The sequence below is a fragment of the Carassius carassius genome, chromosome 6 (assembly GCF_963082965.1).
Source record: "Carassius carassius chromosome 6, fCarCar2.1, whole genome shotgun sequence".
NCBI lineage: Eukaryota > Metazoa > Chordata > Actinopteri > Cypriniformes > Cyprinidae > Carassius > Carassius carassius.
Window position 1 is genome coordinate 3,602,320 of NC_081760.1, and position 8,956 is coordinate 3,611,275.

At 36.8% G+C, this 8,956-nt stretch overlaps 1 protein-coding gene across 1 annotated transcript in view; it reads right to left on the bottom strand.

The window, feature by feature from the left end:
* The window catches only part of LOC132142244 (uncharacterized), a 124,266-nt gene extending 115,577 nt beyond the window's left edge, over nucleotides 1-8,689 (bottom strand). Inside the window, exon 1 of the mRNA XM_059551961.1 lies at nucleotides 8,449-8,689. The gene's annotated coding sequence lies outside the window, so the exon portion shown is untranslated. The remainder of the gene's footprint in view (nucleotides 1-8,448) is intronic.
* Nucleotides 8,690-8,956: the final 267 nt, after the last annotated feature.

Below are 8,956 nucleotides of genomic sequence, written 5' to 3' on the forward strand. Positions count from 1 at the left end.
TTCAACCCATGACTTTTCCGGATTGCTCCAGGACTGATTTCATGTATTTTTATATGAAATGAAAAAAAATCAGTGAGTACAATTTTTTTACAAGGCACTTCAGTGTCTATAACATTTTTATCTTTTTGAGCATTATCAACTCTGGATGATAGACAGCAAAAACACACCAAAATTGTCTGTGTAGCTCACTGAAGCAGGAAATATTACAAATTTAAGTTAGTAGGAGTCCCATGAGGGGGGGGGGGGGGGGGGGGGTACTGGTTAACCGGTTAAAGAGACACAAAAAGGTATTCATTGTTTGAATTGGTTAAAAAATGACAAAATTTGAGAGGTGAGACTTTGTTTCATACCATGTCTGCATGTTGTCAGTGTCCTTTTTGCTCCGCAATGTATTTTTCACTGTGTGGAGTAAGAGTGCCATGGATTGTTGGATGAAGCAACGGTAAATAAGGAGGGTCTAGTCTTTGCGAAGGGTCAATTTACAGTATTAAAATGTTAGAATTGTTAAATGATTAAGCAGATTGGTGTCACTTGAAAACACTCAGAATGAGGTTTTGACATCAGTAAAAGGATTCAGCTAAAGTGCTTAAAAGTGTTATCTCAACCAACGTAATGGCACCTTCACAAAATTACACAAAACCATAAAATAACACTGAATGATGTTGATTTATATTTCATGACACAATACATCTATTTGTTATATATGTTATCTATTACATATTGTTTATTAATTTCAGAAAGCATGCACTATTGACCTTTTGGTGAGCAATCATTATACAGAAAGCTCACAATAGGAACCTTGTAGCACTCAGTGTCTCATTTATAAGCATCTCTTAATTACGTTCTCCTAAAATCTACTTCTATCTAAACTCAGTTTATTTTGCATCGTCATTGTTCTAATGTTATTTGTATTTAACACACATAAAAAAGAGGCTTCCAATGTTCTTTTATCTCTTTGCCCTGGCAAGCTTCATTCATGTACATTCACTTTGTAGTCGCCATCCTTGTCCTAGTACTTGTCCATCTCACAAAGATGACGCTCAGTTGTGACAGTCGTCGTTAATACGTACATTCATTCTCAAATAAAGACATTGTAGCGCAGGATGAGAAGGTCACTGTGTAATGAAGGAACTTCAATCTATTTTCAACCACATCATACAGTGTGTTGAAATGCATGCGGTTTTCTTGGAAAAGACAAGAATAAGGAAACACAAAAGAGGTGGAGTCAATGAAAAGAGATAGACCCCATTGTCACAGACTTACACTGAAATTACAATTTCTTCCCAAACAAAGCCTCCTGCAGCTCATCCTTAAGCCTGTCCATTCTTATTCACCACCATTCCTCTAAGGTAGCCTATAGCAGTTTAACTTCTTGATTTGACAAAAGTTCTCACCTCTTTATTCTCAAATCAATGCAAGGATTGTACATGTGTATATGTTGGTTGTATAGAAAGAATCTCAGCTTTTATGTCCCTTCATTTTCATATTTGTTGATTTCTTTGGATACACACAATACAGCAATCTCACAGTTTACAAACTGTAGATGAAATATCGTTTAACATTCCATACACCATACCTGTTACGGAGCTGACAGAACAGGAAATGTGCGAATCCAAATGCAAAGCTTTATTAGACCACATGGTAAGACAGGCTAAGATCAGACACCGGCAAACAGAAACAGAGGAGACAAGACGAAGAGTAATGCATTAGGGGTGTAACGGTACGTGTATTCGTACCGGACCGTTTCGGTAGACTACAGGGCTTTCGGTACCGTGCACGTGTGTACCGAATGACGGAATGCAATATTTTGTGCGCGGAACATAAGTACATTTTCGTGTTTCCAAACGAACATATTAAGTGGCGGAAGTCTCCGCGTTCAGCGCAAATCCCGCCCTTCAGCTGATTCTAAGGCCGGTGAAACATAAGATGCGTGGTGCAAGCGTCTCAGCTGCGTGGCGTGTCCATTTTTAATTCGGCTCCCATGTTAACAGGTTAGAGCTTGCAGACTGCCTGCGTGAGACGCGCATCTCAGGAAAACGCGTGCATTCTAGAAATAGAACCGACGCCTATTTTTCACGCAACAGGCAAGCGTGTTGGAAGCGTTTCCAGGCAAAATAGAATAGGAAAATATGTTTATATGTCATTTTGTACACAAATACATATTAATTCATGATACTTTGATGTTTGAAAGTCTATAGGTTGACATAAATTCAGATCAATTCAAATTCAATAAATTAATAATTATCAATTTTCAAATATTGCACCTGTCAAACATAGTCTATTTTGTCGTCAATACTGTTGACGGTGTCCTTTATCAGTAGGCTTTATATTTATGCTCAACATGAAGTATAGATATTGTTGTCATGAAGACAAGAGCCTGGTCTGTCAGCGGTCTCCCTCTATGTCACCTACAGTAGCAGAAGCGCCAAGGGCGTAACTTTGGGTCTACCATTGGGGGGGTTAAACTCGCGGCATATTTATTTATTTATTAATTTATTGTATTATTTTCTTGTGTAAAAGGTAACATGCTAATTTGCATAATTTAATTATGCAATCCCCCCCAAAACGGGTGACTGTATTGGAGCAAACAGCAGTTACAATTCAGTGACATTGGTTCTACACAGTCCCTGGCACCCTCTGGCTTTACCTCATAGGACAATGGCAAACGAACATCTAGCCAGCCAACTCCAGTCAACAAAACAAATCATCAGCTAACTCAGTGTTTCTCAAACTTTTCTGCCATTCCCCACTTCAGAGGTAGGAAAGGGTTTCGAGCCCCACCTGTCCCCAATCACCCCAACAAAATGTTAATAAACTAGGCTTTAAGTTTAACTGTTAAAATGTATTTTATTAACATCACATTTTAAAAACTTAACATCAAATAACAGCATTAAAAATTTTCAAATAAAGAAAATGAAAGTGCAATTATATTATCACTTTGCATGAAATAAGACTCAAAATTAGATTAAAAAATAATAATAATTGTGTTTGCATTTAGCCTCTGATAACATCAATACAAGTGTGGACTAACATTAACCTAGTTGTGCTTTGATTCATTTTGACACTTTGCAAAATCCATGCAAAAAGAACAACAAAAAAACAAACAAAAATAAAAATAATCTCAAATTGAACCAGAGGTGGTAAATTCCTAATAATGTACATATTTTTTTAGGTATTTTAATAAGATAGATACCTAAAATACGTTGCGCATACAGCTCAAGTAATGCGATCGTTATAAAGCTGTTTGAACAACAAAACACATCCACTTGCACATATTTGACAATCGGAATATCAGATATATCCTGCTATAGCTAACACATTTGTGAAATTTTGAATAAAAAAGGAAATAAAAGCAGATCATCAGTCATTCAGCACTATTGTGGCTACGGTGTGACAAGCAATGAATGGCGCGTCTCCATGGGAACCATAAAGCGATACTACGATCAATAACGGTAGCCTTGAAATACTTTTAAACTTACGTGTGAAGAGGTTAAGTAACGTCAAGGCTTACATTTAAATGTGTCTTTGTTTTGAGTGTATGGTCAATAAATAAAGGAATTAAAAAGATGGGCACAAAACCTGTTTGTCATGTTTCTATTCCCCACACTTTGAGAAAAGCTGAGCTAACTTAACAGCTAACTTAAGGGTACCTCCGTTTGGTCAGGATTTTTCGTTTTTCTTTTTTTTTTCTTTTTTTCTTTTTTTTTGGCTGGTGTCGACAAACAATGAAAAATCGTTGTCTGGCTGCCTTTCAGTGTCCTTTTCATCTTTCCGTCAGCTTTCTCCAACCATTCATCCCATCGACTGTGCAAAATAGTGAACAAACTTGGTACTGAAAGCGGGTTGGGTAATACCAGAGACTTTGGTAATACCAAATCGGTGCGGTGGGCGGGGGGTACATTACAGATTATTTAAAATATGATACTATCTTTCTTGCTTGCAAATGAAATTAATAAAGAAAATGAACAAAAGTATTCATTCTGAATATTTCATATCTATTTTAATCTGAATGATGTGATGATATTGGGGGGGGTTATATTAGCTGGATCTGATTTTTGGGGGGGTCATGACCCCCGTAACCCCCGTGCAAATTACGCGCATGAGCAGCGCGCCAGAGCCGCGTCAGGCTCGGTTCTGGTGAAGCAGGCCTACAATCTGGGATTGGTAATGCTGCACTGTAATCATAGTTATTTACCGGTATTTATATTTTTCATTATATTTTATTATATGATATTGGTTTGAGACTGAGAGTATTTTATTTAGTGGAGAACTTTGCAGCAGTATTTTATTTCTTATTCTTTTTTTTATTTTATATATATTTTATTAAAAAGTATTTTTTTTTAAAGTGTATAGTAATAAACAACCTGCAGTTTAATGTTTGCATTTTTTTCCCTTACTGTACTGAAAATGAACTGAACCGTGACTTTAAAACCGAGGTACGTACCGAACCGTGATTTTTGCGTACCGTTACACCCCTATAATGCATAGGTGGGCGTGGATCTGCGATCTGCAAACAATATCCAATAGGGTAATCCGTATCCAGGCTATAATCAAGCAGGGGGTAGACAATGTCCAACAGGGGCAGGACTAGAGAGGTAAACTAAGGCAGGCAGAAGGTCGAGGCACGGGATGAAACTTAAGAGAAATTAATTTAACTTAGAGACAATTAACTTAGAGACATGAACCAAGAGAAAACATTACTGTCTACAGCCGCAATAGGGCGCTCTATGCTGTTCAGTGCTTCTGTCAATAGTATGTTCCCATAGACAGTAAAAGAAATGGACACAGCGACCCCATTGGAACTCAATTGAGACAAGTGAAGCCCATTTTTAGCGATTTTTAGCACTTCCGTTTCTGACGTGCAGACTCAAACTAAGCTTAATGACGTCAGCAACCTGTCTGACAAGCGTGGAAACTACCATCGTTAATTTTGCAGAGACGGCGAGCTTGAGCGGGAAGTTCTTTGGCGTGAGTGAGCAGGAGTAAGTATTCTGATTAATTATTTTGTATAGTATTTTAAAATGTAACGCCAGTACGCCATATTAAGTTAATGCACACTATTAAGAAGTTATGTAAAATTATGTTCAAGAACTGATATGAATTCATACCCAATAGTTATTTAACCGCCCAGGGATCGAATATTTTAAATATAATTGAATTTTTGATGCACATGATGTTGTATAACGTTAATGGGCGCCGAATATAACCACAAAATGGCGTTAACTGTTATCTACACATCTACATCGCAAGAGAAATGGACGAATCAGTCATATAAAAAAGTTATTCAGTAAATCGCTTAGACAAAAGCGTCTGCTTTGGCCTGTTAAATAACATATAGATAATAAATGGACAATAACGAATGTCACCAATAACATCTATAACTAATGGTTGCCCTTTTCATTTTTCTTTCCTCATAGGTAAAAATACAAACTTTTCTTCTGCTAACAACAGAAAATGAAGAAAGAAAAAAAACTAAAACTATGGCTAACTACGCTACCAACAAAGATAAGCCATATTAATATAGTATCATTTAGAATATAGTATAAAATATGGAAAGCAACACTGTAAGAGAGAATAAAATAATAAATTAACCTTGTGTAATACCTATATTGTTATTATTATTTCAATGAACAGATAAGAGCAATTCATTTGTGTTTTATTGTATATTTGCATAGACTTTTTTTCTGTTTTGATCGGATATAAATAAATCAATGGCCAGAGACAAGTTACTTGTGTGTTAAAATCTGTTTACTCATACTGACAAAACAGTGTTTTGATTGTGATTGCTGTATGCTATTAACAGGTCCAGTGATTTGGATCAATGGGAGTAGCTACATTCATCGTGGGGAAGAGAGGGCCAGAGAGACCTGATGAAGCAGGATCTGCAACATCTCTATCGGCGTTTCCCTCAGATGACCATTGTGCTGTCTGACATCACCCAGAGACGTCGGTGGAGATCGGGCCTTCCGGGGAAAATTGACAAGTCCCGTAAATGGGTGAACAGTGTCATGGCTACCTTTGTCTTGGGAATGCAGGGGTATTGTGCATCACCCTCAAATTGTAACAAGCCTCAACTGTTTCTAAGGGACGAAGTTCATTTATCACCTAGGGGTAATGATATTTTTTTTTATAATTTAGCTGAAGGCTTGAGAGTCTTAATCCAGTAGGGGTGATGCTGGATTAAACCTCTCAGCATGTTTTTAACTTGAAACAGTTGAAGATTGTTAAATTGTTTTGGGGTTGTGTATGTGCCTTTTGTCTTTAGTTTAATACATGTTCACATTGGTAGATATAACACTGTTCAATAGTCACTGCTCTTTTTCCCCCCACACTTCTTTCTCCCCTCCGTGCCATTCATGTATCACCCTAGCCATCCACCCCATGGCCTCTAATCTTGCATTATACAGATGGAGAAAGTGTACTTACCTGAAAAAGCTTAACTCGGAAGAAGAGACTTGCCTCTTAGAACACATGTATGCTACACAGCAAGACATTTTCGCACGAGGGAAAATATGCTAGCAACAAGTAAATTGAAGATGAAATCACGAAAAAAAGGCAACAAACAGTTAACACACCGAATTAACAAAATACCACCTATAACACAATACTTAGATGTCTTGAATGATGATCAGAAGTTTCCAAGGTCGAAGTATCACGGCTTTCCAGAAATAAGGGCTCAGACTAGCCAGGTGTATATAACGTTACGTTAAGTGCAAGCAAGCTGAACTCGAACGCTCAATGACGCATCAGAATAAACTCACATATGTCTGCGTGTGTGTGATTTTGGAAATCAAATCGTATTGTATAGTAATAACATAATATAATATAATAACATAATATAATAATATTATAATAATTATATATCATATCATATTACGCTATATATAATTACAATATGACATCTTACATTAAAACATTATAGGCTTGACAAAAGAAGTGGCTAAAATCGACTTCTATTATTATTATCGACTCTGAAATTATAGCCTATTTTTGGATTGTAATCGTTTGCCTTTCTGCAGTACTTAGTCATTTTAGTTAGTTAGTTTAGTTAGCTTATTTTGAACACACACACACATAATATATATATGTAAGAATCTGTAAGAATCTAACATTTTCATAGTCATGAAAATAAAGAAAACTCTTTGAATGAGAAGGTGTGTCCAAACTTTTGGTCTGTAATGTATATATATATATATATATATATATATATATATATATATATATGAAAAGTGAAAGTCTTTGCAGCATGTGGTGCATCTCTTCAATTGGGCAGGGATCTCCCTTTTTGGATTGTTATATGTATCTTGAAAAAGAGAGAGCCTACTTGTTAGAATATTTTGAGATCATGAAAATATCCCTAGTGCCTTTTTTAATCATCTGTCCTACAATGAGCCTAACCAAATCCATAAAATCACTTCATATTGGCCATGCAGAACATGACAGAAACTAACACATGATATCAATGGAGTGTATGTGGAGTCGACCTGCAGATTAGGCCAAATTCAAGCTATTAAAATTGCCAAACGCCACATTCATCATTGCAAAACAATGCCAAAACAACAGGCTAACACATACTGCAACTAGGCAGTCAGTGCAGTTTAATTATGAAAGATATTTTATACATAAATATGGTAAAACAACGACTATTAAGCCAGTATTCACACTGATACATTAAGCTGCATGTAAATCTTACAAACCTTACATCAACCATGCTCTTGTCATCTGATAAGTTTAATTAATGTGCAGGCTAGATTCACTTATAATACTTCATCATTAAAACTCAACAAGGATTTATGAAATCATGGCCACGAATTAACGTTGTAGTAATTAATAAAACTAGCTCACAAATTCTTATTTTGGTGGGATTTAATTATTAATTCATAGTTAGCAGTTCTCACTAGCACCGTTTAAACGTTATAAAATAAAACTTAATTAAATATCGGTACTCACCATCTGATTGTCCAATTAGTGTTGATCCAGTACAGTAGGTGGCGCTGTCACAAAAAAACTAGGGTCCTAAAGAGTTTCGGTCATGAAACTGCAGCCTCCGGTTGTGCCAGGCGGCAAGGAAGTCGACCGGAAGTTGAGTGCCGCCATCTTGTAGCAGAACTTCACTTGCGTTAACATTCCCATTGACTCCCATTCATTTTGGCGTCACTTTGACAGCGAATAACTTTACATCTGTGGCGTTTAAAGACTCTGTTTGTCCATTATTTATTTCTAAAGATACACGACAATGTATAAAGGGCTCCATTACCTTCTATGTTACGTTATGGCCCCGTAGAAAAAGTTTTTGTTAAAATAGGCTAACGATTGCGTCATAACCACTTGACTCTCTGTCGCATTACCGTACAGACAGGAGGAGAAGCTCGCAGGCAATTAACTTAATATGGCGTACTGGCATTACATTTTAAAATACTATACAAAATAATTAATCAGAATACTTACTCCTGCTCACTCACGCCAAAGAACTCCCCGCTCAAGCTCGCCGTCTCTGCAAGATTAACGATGGCAGTTTTCACGCACAGCTACTAGAAGATTTACATCTGTCAGACAGGTTGCTGACGTCATCAAGCTTAGTTTGAGTCTGCGCGTCAGAAACGGAAGTGCTTAAAAACACTAAAAATGGGCTTCACTTGTCTCAATTGAGTTCCAATGGGGTCGCTGTGTCCATTTCTTTTACTGTCTATGGGTTGTGCAGGAATACCCTTCTCGCTCCTGTAGTCTACACTGAAAACATAGAGCGCCCTCTCGTGGCTGTAGACTGTAATGTTTTCTCTTGGTTCTTGGTTCTAAATAAATGCGACTTATAAGTGCGACTTATATATGTTTTTTCCTCATCATGACGTATTTTTGGACTGATGCGACTTATACTCAGGTGCCACTTATAGTCCGAAAAATACAGATAAACTAAAGCTAAGACACAAAATGACTAGAATAGTAGAACTAAGACTAA